General features: G+C 30.7%; 1 protein-coding gene across 1 annotated transcript in view; it reads right to left on the bottom strand.

Moving 5' to 3' along the window:
• Positions 1 to 16,705, bottom strand: part of Stacl (SH3 and cysteine-rich domain-containing protein) — a 173,764-nt gene extending 157,059 nt beyond the window's left edge. Inside the window, exons 1-2 of the mRNA XM_070641878.1 lie at positions 16,546 to 16,705; positions 5,156 to 5,533 (exon numbers count right to left, since the gene is read on the bottom strand). The gene's annotated coding sequence lies outside the window, so the exon portion shown is untranslated. The remainder of the gene's footprint in view (positions 1 to 5,155; positions 5,534 to 16,545) is intronic.
• Between the last annotated feature and the right edge of the window lie 8,518 nt (positions 16,706 to 25,223).

Here is a 25,223-nt window from a genome sequence, read left to right as displayed (position 1 = left end):
GAAATAAATCAGACCTTGGCAGTATAATCGGTGAATTGCATTTTTGGGTTTGTCAAAATGGGTCGAAATCCGTCGTCATGGTGTCATCAGAGAACTCGCGGGTTACTGGCAATATGATGACGCAGCGATGCTCCAGAAGCAAATTGTGCTATTTGGGAGATGCATTGAACCATGTAACGCAGTTGCATGGGACAACATTGGGACTCAATTGTGAAAATTGAAGATGCACAATTTTAAAGTATTCTACACCCGGCTAAACTCCTTAATTTGTCAATATGTCGTCCCAAATTTTGTCCCAAATACCTCCTACATAAATCTATCAGAAAATGATATATGCTATAAAATTGAATTTTAATCCATTATTCATGTTTTTAAATTAGTTTTCCATCCCTTGAGAAACTTCTACAATCTGTTTACTTTCTTGCATTATTTCACTTTATTTATCATCTTTTATGCTTGTAGTAATCACATTCTTTATATCACGTTATTCAATTTTCCAAACAAAAAATATAATATAGTAAATGCATGCACGTATAGGAACAGGAAGAAAATGATATCAGTAAAAAGATTCAATTATCCTGATTTTTTCTTTGTCTCCTTTCTTGTAAAGCCATTGTGTTGATAAACCAACAAAGTGAGGACAACAGGTACACAACATTTATGAAGCTAAATGGATTAAATTTTGGAATTAATTTAAATTTTTTGAAGGTAAAAAATGAGAAATGGATTTTTCATGTTTTCATGTTATTAAAAACATAAAAAATATTAATGTCGATGCTCCGTCCATTAAAAAAATTCTTGCTACAAACGCAGACGACATTAATGTGTTGGCGTTCATGAAAATCCAGTGTAGTGTTAATTTATATTAAGTGAAAATACAATATCAGCTTGTAAAATAAGGCAACAAAATTCTCACACTGTTTTTTATGCTCCTCTAACACTCAATGTTGTATGAAAAAGGGTTAAAATGTTTCGACCTCAATTATTTTTTTGTCTTATGAATGGACATTTTTTTTTTCAGTTTGTAATTTAGACAACTTTATATTCGAAGTGAAGGTTTCTGTAGTCATAAATAATTCAAAGGGATGCTGAAATTTTTGCTTTGCTAAAAAAATGACCTTTCTGGGTTAGTTCAAGAATTTATTATGCAAGATGAGACAACTTTCTAATTAGAACTGTATAATAACCCTTAGCAATAAATTGTGCCTGCATTTTAAATTAAATTGTCTTTTTACCATAAGATTTTTAAATATTTCGCATGCACAATGTCATCAAATATTTTATGGGACTTGACTTAGTCCCTAAAGTACTAAATACTACTGTTAGCAAGGGATTCATGTTAACAGTATATCATTGGGAATTCAGTGGAAAGGGGTTACAGACAAGTTGGCGTATATATAGTCGATATATCAGTGGTAAGACCGTACGACCGGAAATTATAATACGTGGATCTGAGTTCCACTCTCGGGATCCATTATTCGGAATGATGCTTTTCCCAAGCTTTTCCTGTTAAATCGACAACTGCACGCCATAACAAAGTTTGGAAGTTAACTAAACCACAATCAATAACCCACAGATTTCCATGTTTATTGAGTAATAAGTGTTCAAATGCATAACAATAGCCATAAGCTTACACAACAGTAAGTATCATAGCAGATAAACAAACACTTTCCATATCTAAGTTTCCATGATTTGTTATCATCTTTATATCCAACAATGATAGGCAAAAACACATGTTAATTGTTCATCATCACATGTGTCTTTTATTGCACAACATGATATTTAATATCCCCAAATAATAATGTAATAATATCTATCATACGTGGTGAAAATGTGATAAAGATTCTGATAGTTCTAAGCTTAAAGTAACCCTATTTCCTTTTTATAATGAACAAGTTTTAATTTAAGGTGTTAACGGCTTGTGGAGATGACATTAATTTTCTTAATGAAGTGTGGGTTGTCTACATTAAAAAAATTATTTTTATTTACTGAAAATTGAATGATATTTTTGGAAATTCATTAAAGATTTGAGAAAAAGTTGTTAATGAATGTAATAAATGTGGAAAAACAGATGTCAGATCATTTCAAGCATCGGCAGTTGTTCAGGGAATTCTTAATCACATTAAATTGCGCTAATTAATCATCAATCAAGAGCTTTTATTAAGGAATCTGCTAAATTGGAACATTATAGACTCAATTTGTCAAGATTATTGAACCATTATCAGATTTGATTCAAGGTTTATGTGAAAAAAGCATTTACATAAATTGAGTTGTGAGCATTATTGCTAAGAATGCTTCAACGGTCGTTTAATATTCAAATTGTATTTGCAACTTCGATTAGTTGATTTTCCCCTTTTGTAGTTGTTGACCCCTTCATATGAATCTTTAGTCTGTTTCTGATCACTGAAGAATAAACATCATATTTATTAAAATTATTAATAAATAAGCATTGCTGATTTATTCTCCAAAATTCCCCAAAGTCCAAATGACATTTCTGAATTGCAATTCAGCTTTAATGAGACGAGAAATTCCATCATCAATCAAAATGGCATATTTATTAAATCACGAAAAAAAAATTAATTCATTTCCTCGAGCGTTTTTTCCGAATAAAGTCATTAAAAATCTATTACCCTCCTTGTTTGTTTGTTTCCTATAGCAATAATTGCATATCATTAAATGAAATTACAAATTTTTGCCATAAAGTTTGTTTGAGTGGTAAATTTTTGATGGAAACGCATGCAATCAAAAAACTTTGGCAAGCATTTGGAAGTTGTTTCGCAGATCTGTAATGTCTTCTAGATATTACCACTAATTTGCTAATTTGATATTTTATTGAAACATTTATGGCATGGTATGGCCAATAAACTTAAATCAATTTTCCTATTTTACAAGCACTTAAAATAATAACGAATAAAAGTTTATTGCCATGAACACATATGCACGACGGAAACACAATTTTTACATTCATAAAATCAATAAGATCGCGTGGAAGTCAAGAGAGTTTCTGATGAAGCATGTTAAACTTTATTGCAGTGCTGACTTGTCGTATTTGCGTTCATTCATCCTACGTTTTCTACAACCTGTAGCTGTACAAACATATAACGTTTACTTTTTATTGATTTTCTTTGCCGTTTTACTTATTTAGAAGTCGTTGAGGCATTGTGACATAAAAAATGAAAAAAGGTCTTTGGATATAAATCAAATCACATTTTTAAAGTGTCTTAAGAAGTGGATTTTGTGAATGTTATAACGTTCATTTGAGATTTGAATAATATTTATTGTACATAGTTGAAAACCCCTTTTCATACAAAAGCTCAGTTTATTTTTAAACTCCAAAGAATAAACATCATCGAAAGGAAATAAAATCCGTTAGGACTTCTTAATTACATTTACGCTCAACCACAGTTACAAAATTGGAGCAGAAGAGTTCCAAGAAGTATTAAAGTGAGTATTTTGTTCGAAAATGTTTAAATTGAAAACAAAGAAACTTCAGAAATAAAATACAATAAGAAATTCAATGGTTTCTGAGTGTAATGTCTTAAATGAACGACTACGTTATGAAGTATGACATTTTGACAGAAAAACAATAACACATCTTGCATTTAAATACACAAGAAGAAAAACAAACTATGCTAATGAGATTACATTCACATTGAATAATATTAAACAAGACCCTGACTGTACAGCTTGTTCACTAGGACACCGCTACGTCGACGTATCACCAATAAGACGCGAAGTTGCATTTTCGGCACCATCATGACTAATATCGACCCATTTTTATGGCGTCTCGAAATTATGCCGCTCACGGAAAATATTAATTCTTCCTTATAAGCAACTTATTGTGCTGCAAGTTTATCTGTCATAAAATTTCTCGCAATATTGTGTGAGCATGTTGATGATAATGAATGAAGAGGATACTGAATGACTGTACAAGAATGATGGAATTTTTAAATTAAAGATTCTTTCTGAAATTGAGGGGAGATATTTTTGAGTCCTGAATGACATGATGCTAAGGAATTCTAAATTATTTTGATTAATTTTTATAACAGGTGAGAAAGATAAAATTAGCAGGTGTCAGATGGACCCTTTTATAATATTTAAAAGATGTGATTGCAGACGCAGATTCAAAATGTAACAAAGAAGTTCTTCCTTTGAATATGTCCTTCAAGAGTACGGATTAGATTTTCTCTGAACAATCCTCATAAAGGTACATCGTAATATATGTAGAGCCACTAAATCTTAGATATAAGGACTATCAATAACTGAGTTCAGCATAAAATTATAATTATAAGCTACAGCACAATGAAGTTGCTGCACAACTACAACCTAATGACATTCCACTAAAAAAGATTAATGCTGAATGCGAAAAATTTTGAATGCGAAAATCTATGCGAGGACAACTAAAGGACATTAATTTCGACGCCTTATGCATGTATTTTTCTCATGTGTATGTTTAGCATTCACACAAAAATTAATGCGATTTTTCCCTCAGTTTTTCTTAATTGGATTCTTTCACATTCATTTAATACGAAAATATAATTTCTGTGGCAACAGACAGTCGTCATTTCTAAAAGGATTAGAAAGATCTTTTGATTCCTGAGAAGAGAAATGGAAGTTTTCATCCTATCAATTACAGACAGATGCTGTTGATATGCTTCAGTTAATTTTTAGGCGCAACTTAAAAGTTTTATGCTGGAACTGTGCGAATTCTTGTCATATCAAAAGTACTCTGCATGATGATTGTTAAGAATCGAACCCATATATTTCCAAAAGGTTGATACAGATATCCGGCTTGTTGTTTACCACTCAGCCACATAGCCACACTCTTGCACTGGCAGATTCGCCTATATAAGACTCGATATTCCAGAGCCACTCTTCTTAGATACCACATTCATACTCATATTAACAAATTGTACTCAATGAAGCCATTCATAAAAACTTTAATCCTATCAATTTTACGTCTTCGTTCACTTCTATTTACCACGTGCAATTATTCTCTATTAGCTATTGTATTTAATAAAGATGAATGAAAGTGCAGTATGAACAGCAAAAAAGCTATGAATAAGAATGGAATGCAATTCTTGTGAAATGAGAAAAATGATACATGAATGAGATTTGTCTGGCATGTGCTGCTATGACAACGATAAGGACTTACCTCATATTACATTGAAGTTTCATGACGAAAGAGTCAACGTTCATATGAAGACAGTTGCTGTTATTCCATTGTTCCTATATAACATATATATTCACACACTTTTATTCACTCAATGAAATATTCCTTTCCTGTGTTCTTTTAAATCTGTGCTTAATACCTTTCTTTTTTATTAAAATCCACTTTATTTACCGCACATACTCATATTTGTCTCAATATGAGATGACAAAAATGTGAACACTGTAAATGAATTCTGCAACTTTTTTTTAAGCTTACATTCACAATTTTATATTTCTTTTTGTGCTCTTATCCTAACTTTAAGTGAGCATCAGAAGCACTATATCTATACTCTTTTCTGATCTCTTCACTTTCCTCGGTCGACTATCAATAGAATAGCGATAACGTTGAATGACATGAAAAGAAAAGAAGAAGCAGAAATGATTAGTTTATTAAAAAATTAGATTAAATTTTAAGTTTATGATAAATCATGTCTGAAACAGATATAGATTTCAATTATTTTTAGATGATTATTAAGTAAAATGGTTTTGAGCTGGTTAAAGATGAAGATTTATTAAAATTCTGCAAGTCAGATTTCTCTTGAACTTTTTTGTGCCAGAAAGTTCAGTTTCTTTAAAAGCATCATTCTATTTACGGATATCCATTTATGACGTAACGGAAACTATTGCATTTTTGTAATGAACAATTAAAATCCTCGACATGTCTTGTGTTACAGTAACCCAAATAGCAAGAGTCGGTAAATCAATCCAAATCCAGGACCAAACCAATGCGATTCTAGTATGGTGCCTTTTTCGGTTTAAGTCCGGATTTTTAATCGATCGAACTGTGCTATTCAAAAAAGTAAGTATGATAAAAAAGATTCTGAAGGAAACAACGTTTGATTCAAATTACTTGAGAATTAACCCCAAATTGCTTGATGTTAATTTATGCATTTTTAATTAAAACTAGTACAAAAGAATTTTAATTTCTTCAAGACTTCAATGCCATAAAATCCATTAAAAAGTTTTAAACACAAAACTTTACTTAATGAAATGAAACTTCAGTCATAAAGTTAGAAACTCAAAATGATTCTTCGGAAACTATTCGATAAAATGTATCATTAATATTCCATCTTACATGAAGGAACATGCTTTACCTCACAATTCATTTCTAAAAGAAAATAAAATGCGTAAAATTAGCCTTAAAAATTAAGAAACAGCTCGAAAGCAATTTTACTTATCAAAAGTTAAATGAAATAAGAAAAGGAAAGGAAAAAAAGTTTATTCAGCCATCACGATTTAATTAAAAAAACATCTCTTCCTTCCTTTTTATGATCAGTTCTCCTTCTTTATGGCTTTTGCTTCCTTGAATTTATATTTCTTCATTCTCATTCACAATACTACTTTTGTTTCATTATATTGTATTAAAAATACAAAAGTTACACGAATACTAATAATAAAATGAGGTCAGAAAATAAGGCTTTGTTGTAATTAAGTTTAGATCAGTTTGGATAAAGAATTATATTTATATCTTACAAAATATTAAGTTCTACAGAAGTTGAAATGTTATTAAATTCACAGTATTTATCTATGGTTTGTTCATAATTGCAGCATTGGACAATAAAACATAGCCCAAATCTGCATTTTACTGTTTACTGAACTGAAATGATTTCTTTAGGAATTGAAAAATGATTGGAAAATGACAGAAATTATCTAAATACAGATCACGCTTTCAACGAACTCTAAATGCTCTAAATCTTCATGAAGAAAGCAAGTAAGTATTTATTACTTTATGATTACACTATCTTTACACACTATCTAGGAACCCGAGCTACACATCATGACGATGACTTTAGAAACTTATGGACCTTAATTCGGAATGTAGCTGTCAGGAGAATACAGTGAGATTTATACTTTGAGTCCTTTGGAATCTAATCCAGGGGGGTCTATGCTATTTTTAGCTTTACATAATCTCCGAATGTTTGCTTAAATAACCGTTTAATGATGAAAAATAGTCATGAAGTTGTCAAAACGCATTTATGCATTTACATCGTCATCGTAATGATGAGCTTTCATGGATCTTTCTCGAAATGAGATACCTCATAGTTTGAGAAGCACTAATTAAAGTTTCATTTTTTATAATAATCCACAAAAAAATGTTTAAATCCTGTCATCCTCTTTGCTGTGGTCTATACATTGCTATACTTCTTTTACAAAGAGCATAAATATTTTACAAAATAATTAATTTTTTCCTAAAAAATTGTTTCATAATTTATTTTTAATTTAATCTGAATGTTTCCATTTATTTTCCATTCCTCATCATTGCTATGTAAAGAACTTTTTTTACATTCATATTTTAATTCTCCACAAAAATTACTTTTCATTTTCATTAACTTTCATCAGATTCGTAAAGAAATTCCAAATAGGCATGGAAAGGAAAATATTCATAAAAAAGAAGAAGGGAAGTAAAATCAAAAGAAATTAATCTAATTAGAAATTAGCAATTTTTTCTGTTCCATTGCCATTGAATTTAGCGGAGGATACAAAAAAATATCGATAAATGTTTTTTCTTACGATAGCAGTAAAGGCATTCGAGCTTAAATTGATGTTTTTTCGGCTGTGTTATAAGACTGAGGCCATAAATTTCCTAACATCTTATACATGCCTCAATAATGTGTTAATTTTTGACCTTTCTGATCTTTTTATTGCTTTATCACTTGTCTTTTCTTCATTTTGGTCGTTGAGACAGCATTATTTTCGCTTTAAAGGTCAGGAGATAATTTGCTTCTTATTGAGCATAAAAACAACCAAAAACAGCATTTTAAAGGAGAAAATTGTGATCACTTTATTAAGAACTTTAACGTCGTCAAGTGAATTTTTGTTGTTATTTAAAATAATTTTTTGCTTCAGTCAAGCTGAAAGGGTTTTTTTTCGGAGCACTAACTCGGAAAGGTTTGTTACATTACAATAGAATACTGAGTGTATGGAGATAAAAAATTCAATTTTATTCCAAAAAGTTATGCATTCAAAGTTTAAATTCTTTAAATTTGTGAAATTATTCAGAATAAAAATGAAATGGAATGGATGTGAAAGATTCTTCTTTTAATGGATATCCAAAAATAGCACAAGTCTGCTAATCGATCCATAATCCTGCACCAGATCTACGTGACTCTGACATGATGGGGATGCTCGAAGTGGCAGTCAGCCAGGCCAGCTTAGAGTTGTATATCAGATCGATTGATCGATTTGTTCTATACCTAAATCATTTGTTCACCTAATTACTTATTTAAAGACACAATTTCCAATAAAATATATAAAAATTGGTTCATCACCCGGATGCACCCAGACATTATCGATTACCAAGTGCATTAGCCTTTTTCTAATGTTATAAAATCTCCAGTCTTTTTTTTTAGTTTTCCATAAACTTTTTTATCCTTTTATTTTTCCCACAACAAATCAATTAGACAAAGTCAATTATACAGCATAAAAAGAAGAATCTGTATATCGAAAGCATATTGTGGTGCAAAAATTTAATCCAATAAATATCGGTAATGCAATTAAATGATTGTTTTTCAATAATTGAATACACTATGTGATTATAGGTGAAATGAACATGAACAGATGATTTGGGGTGTTCAAATTTGTGTCAGAAAATTCTAATAAAATATGGCACATCGATTCACAATCCCGAACAGCATGATTTAGCAAACTGAATATTTCGATGGAAAAATTGGTCAAATTCAGTACATCACTGTAGCTGTTCAGGGCAAACATGTAGTGCTCATGGCTAAGTGCAAGCAATTATTGTCTGTCTTATATTGTTAAAAACTGAAAAGTTAACGAATCTTAATTTTGTAGCTTTTGATTCCCGACTCCCGAGTGACACAATTGATACAGAGTCTGCCACGGAGCTTTAAAGAATCCTAATTTTGGCAGCCATTGAATTCCCGAAAGCGCCTTCGATGCAATAAAAGGGTTTAGAGGAGCCTTAAAAACTCGATAGCGGAGTCTGTGTCGCTCGGGTTTGATTCTCATAATTTTAAAATAAATACTACAAAATAGACAGCATTTACAAATTGAGACAGAACTTTAATTAATTATATGGTTTTATGAAAAATGTTCATACAGGTGCTCAATATGAAGGATATGTGGAGATTGAAAGGCCATTCTATGTACATATGATGCAGTAATAAATTACCATAGTAATTGCTTTTTTGAATCTTCAAGGTTTTCGCAATTAAAATTCTCATCAACAAAATGAATTTTTCTGTTTAGCAAAAAAAATACAAACTTTTATTGCATAAATTTTATGAATTTTAGAAACAAACAAAAAAGAAAAACTTTAAACAATTGTGAGAAACCACAAGTATGTATACACATGTCCACATATAAGAAGAAGTATTATTTTATATCCTCTCATAGAAAAAATAGAAGAAATAAAAATTTGTTCATTAAATTATTCTCATCACATGAAAACTATTTTATGCATCATGATAATAGAAAAAATTTCTATGTCATTTCGTCATGCACAGATGTTTCTATATATTTGTTCGAATCCATACAAGTATCCTTCATTACTATCATTCCTTCAAACCAGTGGTAGGTAACCTTTTTCGTGCCACGGCACACCGTGGTGGTAAACCATGATGAAAACCGCACACGTCATATGGTTCATGAAACTTCCCAAATTTTTGTCAGCACAAAGGTTGGCAACCACTGACTTAAACATACGCCAGCAAACAACTGATAAAATTTTGTAAGAAAGCTATGTTTATTAATTTTTGGGGGGTTTTAGAGGCTTAATATGATATCATGTGTTTCGTATTTTCCAAGCGACACAATTGAAAAAAGCTCCTCAATGGACATTAAACCTTAATAGGCAAAGCGCTTGCTTTTATAGAACATAAATATCATAACGGAGCCTTGAAGGAGTTAGTTTGTCTTTTAAGGATAGGCTCTTTCTAGCTCGGTCAAAGATCTTTCTTTAACATCTAATGGATGCCTCCTACGTGTGACTTAGAAGCTTCCTGGCTGGACCTTCTTCATTTGTGTTACTCGGGTTTGTTTATTTAATTTTCTTTAAATTCATAACAAAAAGTAGAGCATTTTGTGTAAAAGCATATACATATTAAAGGTGATTTAAAACAATTTTTCATGTGTGCTTTAAGGTTGACCCAAAATATTTCCAAACAAAAAATGATGAACAACTTTGCTGACCAAGATATTTTAGGTCAAATTTTTTTAAAAACTTTAGTAACCCAAATAACAATTAAACCAAAACCAAGAATTTTAGCATTTCCTGCACCTCTTTTCTGAAAACTTTCCATTTAACATAATCTCTACAAGTCCACAAATAGTTCAATTTAAAAATAAATTAAGAAGGGTCTCACTTTCTCAATTTCATTTAAAATATTTACTTTCAGTGATATCTTGTGAAATTCTCCAACCATAAAGTATTTTAAAACGACCCAAACAGCTTAGAATTAGGTCATATTAAGTGACAAAAAATCTGTTCTAAATATAAGCATGGCAATCAATTTACGATTTATACCTAAGAAGGAATCATTCGAAAATGATGTCATATTAAAATATTGAGATTTTGACATAGCGTACAAATATTCGGTCTGCATTGGATCAAGTACAAATCTTCTTATCCTGAGTGACACAAATGAAGGATACACCACCACGGAACTAAACACCAAATGCAAGCCGCAACAATTTATCATTCAAAAAGCTCAACTATCCGCCAAAATACTCAGAAACTCTCGATTTCACTCTCGGTCTCGAGAAGTTGCACTTAAGATGAATTTTTGAAATTGCACACAAAATTGCTAAGCTTACTTCCAAGATTCCCAAAATGAGATTTTCATAAGAAATTTTAAGAATTTAATGTCCTTAACAAATGGAATTCAATTTTACACTCCACTTAAATTGAACTCGACTAAAGTGCTTACTATGAAAAAATAAACGAGAGATCAAAATTGTAGAGCACGTATAAAACCTGGTAACGTTCACTTTATCCAACCCTTCTCCTTCATAATCTCTTTTATTTCCCTCGTTTTTCCTTCATCTCAAAACTGCTTGCGAGGAAATAAAAAAATAAAAGACGTAAGCAAACAAAATTTGTGCTGTATAAAATTCGCAAATAGTTTTAACTTGAATCAACAGTTGGATATCATGCACAAGACGCTCGATTGCTTTCTCTCAATGCCATTTATGTATCTACGTTTCTACATTGTTGGCAATTGCAATCAATTGTGCATTTTTTTCATCATCGTAGCCATTTGTTGTCGCAATTAAGGAAACTTTTTTATTATTATTTCTTTATGTCTTTACATGCTGCATGTAAAAATATGTGAAATTATTATTTATTTATGAAAGTTGAAACAATAATGGACATTTGTAAAGGTAGAATGTAGACGAGGAACTTTTTTGCTCAAACTTTTTGCAGTTCTAACTTTTTTGAAATTTAATTCACTTAAAAAAATATTCTGAATACAAATTTAGTAATCCCGAGCGACCAAAATGAAGAAGGTTCTATCACAGAGCTTTCAAGGCTCCATTAATGCTCTTTAATTAACACCAAACTGAAGCCATCTCTATACGACATCCAGATGACTGCTAAACTTAGACTAAGTCATAAAAGCTCCGTGGCTGAGCCGTCTTCATTTGTGCAGCTCGGGAATCTCAATTTCAATTTGTACGAAGTCTCACTGTATCTCGTCAAACCTTATTTTGTCCTTAAGTACTTTATAATTGGTAAATTAAAAATTTAAAAACACGGCAATAATTAATTTTGCATTAAACTTCATTAAACTTTTTTCTGTGCCAAAAACAAATTTGCATTTTCTGAGAGGAATCTAAACTTGACACTTTTAATTTAACCTACTTTTCGCTTCGTCTGCAAAAAATGAAAATATCCGCATTTAATATGATTTTCAACATTGAATTTGTTTTATATTTTTGTTATTTTTTTCTTCTTAGAAATTCTGTTGTAGACATCTTACTCGTAGTATCAAAAATTTACTGCAGGAAGTCGTTTAAAAAAATTTAATTAAAAATCAATCGATTTCAAAAACAGAAGATTTGTTTACTTTTGGTTACGAATTTAATTCAGTAACAAGATTCAAAATTAATTTGAGTTTTGAAATTCAAAACAGACAGAGCCTGAGCCAGATGGTCTATAAACATATTATGAGCCATCTATAAAAGAGATAGAATGATGTACGACATTATTCGAAGAATACTTAATTGAAGCTTTGGTTGAAACATTAAAGCACATTAATGCTAATTTTATTGAAATTGCCTAAGCAGCACAATGTAGCAAAGCTTGAAGTCGAGTTGAATTTTATATGGAATCTTGTCAACTTAAGTCAACTTTTCATAGTAAATTCAAGTCGACTTTGAGCTCTGTAATGTAGAAGCTAAGGCTCTGTAATGCAATATGTAACCGAATTGACAGACAGAAAGAATGTCAGCTTAATGTGCGGACAAACAATTCATATAAACAAGATGACAAAGCCAGCAACAGAATCAATTAGAAAGCTTGTTGTTAGCTTCACATAGGAACATGATTGCAGTAATTGTTGACAGCTAGAAGTATAAGCGAATCTCTCTTTTTGGAAACAATTCCTGAAACTGACCCAGACGTAATGTTATCCTGACGAAAACCTGATAGTGGTTGTGTGCTTATTAAAGGAAGTTTTATGTTTGAAAATGGATCGAAATTAGCCATCATATTGCCATAAGTGCAACTTTGTTTTACGTTACACGGGGATTTATCGTTGACCTTGCGAACAAGTTATGCTGTTCGGGTTGATTGCAAATATTTAAATCGATTGATTTAATTTTACATTAAAAGAGTCCAAAAACTCTTAAATCGGAAGGAAAAAAAACTTCCATCATAAAAAGGATACAGCGTCTCCTTCAATCTATCCCTAAAATCCTTCCATTAAAGTAAAGCTTATCGATTTAAGCGCTTGAAATGTTATTATTATTCCCCACATATACCCTAATGTGTCATAATTTAGGTAAACAAAAAAGGTCCCACCATCGAAGCCAAATTTAATTATTTTCGTATTTACAATCTCGCCAAAAAATAAAATACATAAAAGAAGAAGCAAAAGTGCCTTGATAGCTCACTTAGCAAGGTGCGGGTCAGAAAGTTGGTGTTGAGTTTTGAACTCCAGGGTTCGAATCTCATCACCGACCTAGTGGTTTTTCGGAAAGATAGTGTAGCAGTTTTATTGACGGGAACTAAGAATTAGGCAACGTAAAATGTTAGAACGGGTCATGATTGATGTAGTTAGAATGATAATAGAAACGAGAGCCGTAAATTCATCGCAGAGAGCTTTTATGGAACGGACCTGGATGCATTATAATTGACTGAATAATTGGAACGAGAGCTTACATTAAAACCGAACCTAATGGAGTTGCCAGATTAGCTACTACACATCAACACTGCAATTAGGTTATGTGCTGTATACTTGAGCTTATATGTCCATAATATAGATTTTAAGAATTATTGTTAAGTTTAAAATCGTAGCGCTTTAAGAGTTCTTGTATGTTACGTTGTCGCTCGATTTAAGAGGAAAGATGGATAAATAATAAAAATCCCCATAGGATTTTTATTTTAAAAAAAAAAAAAGAAGGAAAAGTTGAGAAAAATAGATGAGAAATTTTTTAAATAAAATAAATAGAGAAAGATTTTTTTCCTTTGATTTTTTCGCAAAAGATCTCAGGCAGAAGAGAAAGAGAAGCAAAAATTTGTGGGTGAAGTTCTATTTTTGAAAAGGCAAAAAATTATTTTTTTATGAAACATTTTTTCACACTTTTGAAGATTTTTGAGGAAATTTTTTTATTTTTTCTCGGAAAAAAGATCGATGGATAGTTTTTGGCATGATTAGTTAAAATTTCGATATTTACGATTACAGGGCGTCCAATTAATTGGATTAAGTAAATAGAAAATTTATGCAAAATGATATTTTATATTTAGTTACACCAATAATTTAGAACACTAATAAGTTCAATTTGTTCCTTATGATGATTTCAGCAGAATTATATGGAACCAAATAGACAAATAGATCAATTGATCTAAATTCTGACTTCAGGCCCACGTGACTCAGACTTAGTATCGAATTTGATTTAAATCGAAATGTTAGAGTCAATCCAACCAGGGCTCCCTTGTTGGATCAATTAACCGACTTGTGTTATTCGGAAGGAACCCGAGTGAGTAACTTGACATAATGAATGGTTACTAACTAGACGTACAGTCAACAAAAAAAAAAGACTCATTTTGCGTAACATTCCGAAGAAAATGTCATTAGTCGACCACAGGTCTAATTATTTACAAGACATTATGTCAATTTGTCCACTCGGGATATATTCAGCGAATTCTTAATTGATTTGTTTCGCTTACGAGTTTGTTACAGTTCAAAAGCATAATTGTTCACCAACATAATCAATTTCTGATAGATGCAGTTTATGACAATTTCTTTTTAAAATACACATCATGCGAACCTCAGCATACAATACTCAAGAACATGCTCCTTTTCTGTTCAGGGAATGCCTGTCGTTAGCTATCGATAGAGGCAGCATTACTGATAGAACCATCTTTAGGCGTCATCTGAGAGAGGCCGAGAATCACAATTAATCCGTATAACCAGCGAAATGAGTAAGTAAGTAAGCAATAAGCGAACAATTCCCAAATTAAACGATGCAATATTAACTATGAATCATATCTCAAAACTGCTTGTACCAAAATTAAAGCCAACAAATTATCATTTACACAATCCTAAGAAAACATCTTAAAGGACTTGCTGTCAACTCGATCAACATAAATGATGAGGTCTATAAAAATATCTACTTTTATTTCATTTTCCTTTTTGTTTTTACCAAACGGAATTAAATTTTATTGTGTGTGTCCTTCTTCTACATTTTCCTCGGGTTATTTTTTTCTCTCATTTCCTTTTGTCATTTCTCTTACGAAAGGCATAAAAGAAATTAGATTTAATCATGAAAATAAGAAATGTTTTCGCTTATAAATATTTTATATTGCAATAAATATAATGCCAATGTAGATGAAAATCTACACTTTACAGAATACTTAGCAAATTTTTATTCAAGCAGTTCTTGAATTGTTTTTGAGGCGCTTTCTGTTGATTGTCATTGAATCTTTTTAAACACAGCTCAAATTATGATTCGTCACACATACTTGAGAAAAGTTTAAATTTTGATTTTTTTTTTTTTTTTGTGATTTTAAAAATGTTTAAGAGATTTCACTGCAAATTTCGAAGGAGCTTTAGATTTTGTATGGAAAAATCAACTCAACTTTATTCTGAGTGAGCGAAAAATTTGTTGTTAACTGGACAATAACTTCCCGTTAACTAGTAATAACGTATTTTTTTATTGTCCACTAGAACTTAATAAATTCAAGTCTACTTCGAGCTCTAATTTAAGGATTTAATTTTAAAAACTTTTTATAAGGAATAAATATTTTCTCCTTAAAGCACTTTTACTTTATCCATTGGATTCGTCGTGATCATTAATAAATTTGACTCTATCTAGCACAGCATTATTTAGAACACACCCGAGTGAATGGACAAAAATATATCAGTGAGTGGAGATTAAATGCCCATTGACCACTGCAAACACATTTTTGTCCACTCAGGTGGACCAGACATAAACTGGATATAAACTTCGCATTGATTATTTCTAAGGTATTTCAGTCTACACTGTAAATTTTCTTAAATATTTTCAAAGCTTGAGTTCCAAAAGAATTATTATTTTGATAAAAAAGGAACAAACCCGAGCAACACGAATGAAGGATTTTCCGAGGTGAAGCCTTCTTTATTTGTGTCGCTCGGGAAAACTTGTTGATTTATTCATTAAAATAATTTTTATTCCAATTTTTGGAAGCAAAGAAAATTGAAAATAATGAAAATTTATTAGCCTTTAAGGAGAACAAAATAGCAGATTTAGGGATTTTTTAATACACTTCTATTAATTTTCAGTTCCGTTTCCATTGAAAAATTTCACGAAAATGAAAATTATTTTGTTTTGTGAAAACTTTATAGACTTTCGATTTTTTTTTAAAGACCTTCAAACTGAGCTCATAATTTTCTGGCCATTAAATGCGCTATCAAAGCACATTTTACGATTAATTTTCACTCATTCTCTGTTCACTAAGTATCACAAAAAAAAATCTCGCAAAATATCACTTGATATACACAAAAAAATTGTTGAGAAATCTTTAACTTGCCATCTATTTTTAACTACTTTTTTTCTTTCTTTCTCTTTATGCTATTTTGAAATTTATAGTCAAATGCCAAATGAGAAGGAAATTATTATAATTACAGAAAAAAAAAGTTTATATGAGATCAGATTTTTTTTCCTTACTTCTGCTTTTTTTATATTCCTTTACTAAACTTTTATTGCCTATAATTTAATCACTATTATACACTCAGAGCGCGCTCTGACGATACCTGAAGAAACACGTCTGAACGGTAGCGCGACGTAAAATCAACTAGAACAGACGGCAAGCCAAAAAGCATTTGAACTTGGCTGTTGAAAAACTAAAATAACAAAAAAAATTTCCGTTTTCCTTTTTACTGTTTACAAAAATACTTTCTTACTCTCCCGCTCGATTCTGATTCTCTTTTCTCTTAAATTTTCCACTCTCTGAGAAAAGTCGGAAAATTATTTTTCCGTGAGTATGAAAATGTTTTTTGTTGATATGAAGTCGCTCTCCCTAATTGAATTTTAATTTGTCAGGTGTAAGATAGAATATGATGAGGAAAAACTCGAAAGAAAATTATGAAGGAAATTGTCAGAAGTTGTCAAATTAACAGGAGAAAATTTTAAAAAATGTGATTCGAAACATACTTTCCCATGTTCATAATTCATGAAGGTAAGTTAGTCGAAATGTAAACAGAATCAGCTGATATGTATAAGCTATTTATGATTTAAAATGGGAATAAATCATTTAAGGAATATTCAAAAATTGGGGATATTTAGAACCAAGATTGTTCACACATGAATATTATTCATTAAGCTAAACTTTGTTGGGTTTCACAATTTAACATGCACCCCTACCTTTTTCTCACTTAGCTGACACTTTTTCTTAAAAATGTGATATAAATAAGTTAACGACTCTGAGACACGCTAACCATATGTTATGGATTCAAAAGTTCAGTAAGTGCTTTCTATTTAAATAAGGAGTTGGGGAAGCTATCGATCTGACTCGGTGGCTGATCAAACGATACTTCTTGTTTTCACTAAGATCACCGTTGGCAACTGATGCTGTGCCTATTTAAATTACTTGCATGTAGTGTGGCAGCCTCACAAAGAGGCTAGATATAGTAGGTTTACAAATTGTTAACTTGCAAACGGCCTGAAATCTAAAATTACAGCAATTTCGGCACAGCATTCTAAAAATGCAGTTCTACCTTGTTCGAATGTTGTCTAGATGCAATACTAGGTGCAACAAGTCAAAAGATTACCTATCTACCCGGGTCAGACTCTACTTTTGATTCTAAATGCTAAAATTCAATTGAATCCATTCAATAGTTGTAAGGATGTAGCTCACTATGCAAGAGTTAGTTCTAATCGCAGTTGATGGATATGATGATGATAAAAGCTCTAATTTTATTATGGATGTAATTTTAAATTTTACTAATTTGTACAAATTTTATATTTTGACTAACGATTCGAACATTGTAGTTGTCAAACATTTATTAATACGAATTATAAATTGGCAGCTGCTTCTGCAATAAGTCAAGTGTCATACTTTTGAAAAATATTCCAGTCATTTTAGTAGAGTTGGTGAAACCGGGATTTACCGCTAACTAGTTCACTTTCGACAGGTAAGGGGTTACGTTTCCTACCAAGTGGACGACCCTGAGTCCCTTATGACAATGGCTCCTTTCGCAATTTGTCAATTTCCACAGGCTGTCACCTTCCACAGTGTTAAGGTTACTTTATTTTGCAAAATGATCTGTTCATGACTGACATGTCATGGCATTTTCTTAATTTCATTAATTCTGCATGTTCGATGAACTTTCATTCACATATTGATGTACTGTGTAGCACTATACTAGTTTTCATCTACTGCATATCGACCTGAATACTTTATTATGTCTGTACAGTATATGCACTCAACATGCTCTCATAATGCACTTATTTAATTATTTATTATAATTTTCAAAATATGAATAAAATGTCATCATTGTTCATATCATAATTGCATATTGGACATTCAGAATAAGTTCATGCTTTATGTATGAATGCTTATAGCAATAATAGCTAGTTCAACAATATTTTCATTTATGCACGGACATGTCTTGCGGCCGCTTTACATTTATCGATTGTTATCCTCATATTATGGACGGTAAAATTTAATAAATAATCATAGCTCTAAAACTGAATGAATAATTACTAAGCATGTTCATAAACGACAATGATATGAGTACGTACAAAATAATTTGAAGGAATAAAAATATTGGATGAAACTAATTAAAATAGATCCGATTTTAAAATCGTTTAGGAATGATATATTTTTGGGAGAATTTTGAATATTTTTCATCATCACTTGACACTTGATTTAAGTATCTTCTAAACATTTTCCTTTAGATACACACTTTTTAATTTGTTTCTTTTAAAAGCTACTCAAAATTTAAGATTTACGTCATTAGTCTCCTTTCTTGGGTTAAATGATTAGTACGAATTAGTCACACAGCAAAGGGTCAGACACTTTTTCAAAATACTAGTAAAAATTCCCCTGCCAAGCAAAGCATTCAAATATTAATTCATCGGTCATTTAGGGCTTATTGAGCTAAACATTTCAAACTGTCTGTTTTTGGCGTCAATATGGCTGACAAATTTAGTCAGCTTTCATTTGGTTATAATAAAAAAAGTTTAGCGGAGCCTATAGAGTACCATGGCAGAGCCTTCTCAATTTGTACCTCTCGAAGATCCAGCCTTGATATACCATTGGTTCTAATTGTTGAAAAGTTTAAACAAAATGAAAGTGCAATGATACATACTATATTACAAATTAGCAAGGAACACATTTCTACCTTGTTCCTACCAAAATGACCCAAAAATATTAACAGCACTAAAATTATAAGCTAACAAAAAAAAATCGCAACCGAACATTTCTGTTAACACATTTTTCTTCTTGCCAACTATCGTCATTGCTATGTTTTTGCCATGATGGATGAAGCATGTTATTAATAGGAACAATTTTTCTGTTTCTACAACAACATACAAATTTATCAAATGAAATTGCTAATGGATTGTCGACATACATTAAATATATCAATATTTTGCGTGTGAATCGGTGCTAAAATATGAATAGGAAATAACATTCAGAATTAAATGGTATGAATTAAGGAGTTTATTAAACTTGATGATATTTTAGCTCAAGCCTGAAAAGCACACGGAAATTTACTTACACAACCATTTGGTGATTCATCAGTACATCATCAGATGTGTCTATTAATAACAGTCAAATAAATTTGAATGAAATCCTTTAAAAAATTTAATTATTTTCATTCAGTGCATTGACAAACATGTGACATGGCATGTACTTTTAATTAAAAATCTGAGTTTTTATTCTCTCTCTCAAATTTTATGTTACTGGACCGAACAATTTCAACATCACTTGACACATGTTAAATTCAACAAGTGGTAAATTCGATATTGTATTCATCTACAATCTCTAATGTATAAGGAGAACGGATGGAATCGAGAGAGATTCATTATTATCCAGTTGGATGTGAATTCATATTTAGCGTACCTACAAAATCCTAAGAAAGAGGAGAAAGGAGGTCTGAAAAGGTTATTTTTAACGTTAGGTAATTTCTTGGATTCGTCAAAAAGCACAGGCCGGCAGCCTCGGACGAACTTTGAGGTACTGTCGGAAACTGCAGTTCTGCGTATCTAAAACTTAGAAAATACAGGGCTTGTAATTTACGCTGAACCCTTGTAATTTACGCCGAACCCTTGTAATTTACGAATTTTCCCAAATGTGAGTTCCTTTGTAACACAAGGGTAGTTACTTGATGGAAACATCGTGATTCCGTAACGTGATTTTTTAGTTTTGCTATAATTCCGCTAAATATACAACTAATCCTTAACATAAAAGAGTCAAGAGACCTTATGTTCATATATATTGTTGGATTTAATATCAACATTACAAGATGCGAATGTGCATGTGTATGCAAATATAAATTAGTAACGATGTATAAAACCGCCTTTTACAGGACGTTTCACGCTAGCATAAGAAAATTACTTAGAATTCGCATTTTGTTACATCGTGTGGTTTTGGGGCGTAGTGGCAAGTGTAACTTCCAGGTAGCTGTTCAAGGACTTACAGCAAATAAAATTTAATATACACATATGGAAATGCCACAATCATGCATTGTGTTTTCTCAGTGGCATAAAAATTGAATTAATAAGGAAAATAAAACAAGAGTGAATTAATGATTTTATCGATTGAGCAATTTCGTAACTGTGTAATGCTTAATACTTTAGTGACTTAAATAATAAATGTGTCAGGATATTTATCAATATTTAACATCTGTAACGGAACTGAGTAGAAAGTTTTCAAGCATTTTAATTCATAATTGGAAAAATTCTTTCTTCCTCATTGAAGCTCATGGGAATTGGAACTGCTGAGCTTTAATTAACAAGTATAATATTCTCTCATTTACATTAAATAAACCCTTTTCACCTTAACCTATAATTACCTCACGAAGTGTAATATGATGCATTTTATTTATAAATTATTATTATGGCTTACATTTCAAATGTAAGACTTCATGATTAATATTTTAGCTACGATACCAAACTTCATCAAATTGCTATAGAAAGGCAAGAATGTAAAATGTAATTAAGTTTAAAAATTGAAGCTTTGGTTCCTTGTTCATCTTGTTCACCGTTAGTTCCTGATGTCAAGACTTCAACAAATTCTCAAGATCGATAAAATCCACAACTTGACGTTGACTCGATTTTATAAGGAGACAAATCGAATTTTTCATGCCAATATTTCAATCAACTTCGAGCTTTAGGCTGCATACTTCATTATTCTTTTTTCGTCCCCAATGAACGTCATCATTTACTCTTTTATTCAACAATTATTTCATTTCCATTTCAATGCATTATTAATAAAGTATGCATTGTGAACAGGAAGTTTATTGATTATACTGCTGACCCATTAATATTTTTCATATCTAAAATATTTAAACGGATCCCTCAGGTAGCATTTAATCGCTGAGTATTTTTATTCATCAGAAAATTGTTATTTTTAAATTTATGTAATAGCATTTCCAGGAATAGAATAGAAAAATTGTTAAGGGGCTGGTCAATCAAAAAGGTTTTACGGTCGTTGATCTGGTGTTTTATCACTGTTATACTATGATAATATTCCTATTTCCTTGATGTAATTAACAATTTCCAAGATATCCTTCGTAAATGTAAATATATTTCTTAAATCTGAAAGTCTGTAGAGACCGTTCAATGCAAGAATGAAGAATGGATTTCTCGGAATTTCCAATAAATAAAATGCATTCGCTCTCGCATACTTCCTGGGTGTCATAAATGGACCTACTCTTTCTAAAAAGCTTTTATCACTGCACTGCACACACAATGACCTACATTTCTAGGCATTGAAATTGTAATGTATGTTTAATCCAAGACTCTATTTAGCAGCTAGAATAACTCGAAGTACAAGATCCATTTGGATTTTCTATAGCACTCCTTCTACTTTGTGATGCTCGGAATGGATACTTAATAATCGTTTTCATATATCATACTTACTACTTAATACATTAAATATTATAAATTTTTATTTTTTGAATTTATTAAGAAAAAGAAGGTCAACAACCACTAGTCGGTTAGAAAATGTATCCATATAAAAATGAATCACAAGACTAAATGTAATACAGATTAATTCTTCAGTTCATTTTCTGTGCAGCAACTTTATTTAACGGTTGTATATTTTTCAAATATTTTTTACTTTGACTCGTTCATCGTTCTTAATATTACTATCCCCCTCATCTCAACTGATTTTACATTTATTATAATACATAGATCTTAAATTAGGTACCTAAAAATAATGTGCTCATCAAATTATTGTTAAATAAATTTATTCAGTAACCTAACGATTGGTATGGGATGTAAAATTATCTGCGAAGAGGTGGTATTATACTTAAGTGGCAATCACTTGACGAAGACGGTTTAATTTGCCATTTGGCTGAACATTTAGCTGTTTACGCCAATTGACTGCCATTTCGTTCTTAACAGATCAGCACAAATTATTCATGGTAGCCAAGTGGTATGTAGTAAATTTCATTCAAATCGTCATAAAAAAGCCACTTGGATACGATGTGACCATAAAAATATATGTCGCCCGAGATGTTTTAATGGAAATTTTATTCATTAGTTAATAATGCAATAGATCCAACATAATCACAAACCACAAACACAATTACGACTAACGAAATTAACAACAAAATAGGAACTGCCATTGAAAAATTTTCTTCATCAATTTCCGATTCCTTACAATCATTGAGATAAAAGTTGATGGAATCGCAAACATCAAATGCTTTATCTATGAATTGCGGATAGTATAGAGGTGGATATTTCCACTTTGAGTTTTTTATGCACTTATCTTCTAATGATTGAGGAGTTAGTTCATTTATATTACCCATTATAAGAAATTCTTTTGTTATTTTGTATGAGCAAATATTCTTCCTTTTAGTAACTAGACAAGATTTCATGAGAAGGAAGCAAGTCTCGTTATAAAAATTAATATTCAATAATGATGACTTTATTGGTCTACGATTGGATTCACAATAATGATCATTGTAAATCATGCAATAAGCATCAAAATTTAATTCAGTTTTATTAATTTCAGGAACTGGTAAAGTCGCAAATGAAATGTTTGACATCAATTTGATAGAAAATCCTTTTTGAAAATTTGACTCGACGAACAAAATTGGAAATTTGTGATATACATTTCTGAGATGCACTTTATTAAAGAAAAATCCAATGTTGCCAAGTAATCCATCTATCGAAGATGTTGAGTAGGAAGTGATAAAATTAATTGAATTTCCTTGCTCCATGATTTTTTTTACAATAATCCTATGATTTTTTACTTTTTCATCTGGTGTACAGTTGAAATAGCTTGATTCTGCTAAGCTTATCAAATAAAGCAGGAAAATGTATATGAACGTATGCATTTGAATGCGTATGTTTATAGACTGTAATTTGTAGATGTTTCCTTTCAATTTTTTACTATTGTTTTCCTTTAAATCACATTAACTATAGAATTTACAACTCAGAATAGATTACTTAACAATAAAAGAAAACTACACACTAATAACTGCCTACATTATACTGGTTATTGATTCTCCTGTCTATTCTGGATTCTAATTATCGTAACTGAATAATGTCGTAACTGAACATTAAAATTTATTAAAAATATTCAAGACATGAATAATAAATTTTTCCATCATATTATTGTAATAATAGAAGCTTAGTGTCTGAAGTAACTGGCGTAACAATTTTTTTACAACTTAATTCTATTTTTATATAAATAAATAAATTGTACTCAAGTGGACAAAAATACTTTAGAACTAGACATCAACTCGACATTAACTTGCCGTTGACTAGTTGTAAGAAGTTCCATAAGGATCTTATTTAATGATGTTTATTCATCGAAATTCAAATTCATTACTTTATTACAAATCCTCTTTTAACGATTTAAATGCAATTCATACCAGATATAAATTATAATTTTTGCTTTTGCGCCAAATTTATTGTTTACAAATTTTTTAAAAATCGATTTTACTAAAAAATTTAATTGTTCTCATTAATTTTTCGGCTAGTTGTGAATTCTTGATGTTATATTTTACATTTAAGCTGGTTGTTATTAATTAAATAAGTTTAAATCCGCTAATAAAATTAATTAAACAATTTTTGATTTTTTTCACACACACAAAATAAGAAACTAAAGGGACGTGTTCAGTTCAAAATCTAATTTAAATTTTAGAAAACCGTTAAAATCTGAATTTCAAAAATACGTTAAAACGAAACTTAATTAACTTTAATCTAATTATTTATGATGTATTGTCATCTGTCGATGACAGACAATAATCATGAATGCTCAAATTTATTGTAATTGTATGTTAGGATATAACAACTGTGTCTATAAACAGTACGCTTCTAAGAATTATTCAGGCACCCACATTCTCAATTCAAAAATAGATACTTATTTTTCCATTTCCGAGAATACAATCATTAATATTGAAGCTATGACGTTTCATAGAAATCTCCGAATTTGCGTTTGTCTGAATATTAATCACCTGTTGACGATGATGGATCAAAACAAAAAATTTATTTGTCTTAAATCTCTTGACCATAACAAACTATGTAACTGTGAAAATACGTTCGTGATTTGCATAGGAAATCCCCGAGAGAATCAAAACATAAATTTTAACACATTCGGGTTGTATGCATGTATGGGTTGAAAAACTCTCTCAAAAATTCTTAGTGCTTAAATAAAAATGTTAATAAGCCACGATTGAAATTTTAAAAACAACGCACATAAATTTGCAAGTGAAATTAAAGAAAGTTGGCTGTGACAATTGTAAACAAATGATATGAATTAATTTGAATGACAGTCAGCAGCAGTAAAATAAATAAAATGGGGAATTTCCAAGATTTCATTGAAATAATAAATTATTTCCATGTATTCCGATGAGCGTAAAGTGATGATAAGAATGAATCAACCATGCTCACTATTTAGTTTACATATTAACAAAGACTTTTGGATTCTCCTTAGCTGATGATTTGTAGCCATACCATTAAAAATGAACTATTAATCGGGTTAGAAACTCTCACTTTAATCTTCATTTTTATGAGAATTTTTACGTAGGTATGACAAGAATAAAACATTTGCAAATGTGTTGAGGACGAGAAGTTCCAGAAAAGCATTAAAGAAAGAAGCTTGAAAAAAAAAATGAGAATCAGAGAATAGTTATCATCGTATTGTGACATAAGTGGGGATGAGC

The sequence above is a fragment of the Chironomus tepperi genome, unplaced genomic scaffold (genome assembly GCF_022539635.2).
Source record: "Chironomus tepperi strain 1889 unplaced genomic scaffold, CSIRO-AGI_Ctep_v1 contig_260, whole genome shotgun sequence".
In the NCBI taxonomy this organism is placed as follows: Eukaryota; Metazoa; Arthropoda; class Insecta; order Diptera; family Chironomidae; genus Chironomus; species Chironomus tepperi.
The sequence above is the reverse complement of the archived record's forward strand: the minus strand, read 5'-3'. Positions and strand labels throughout refer to the sequence as shown.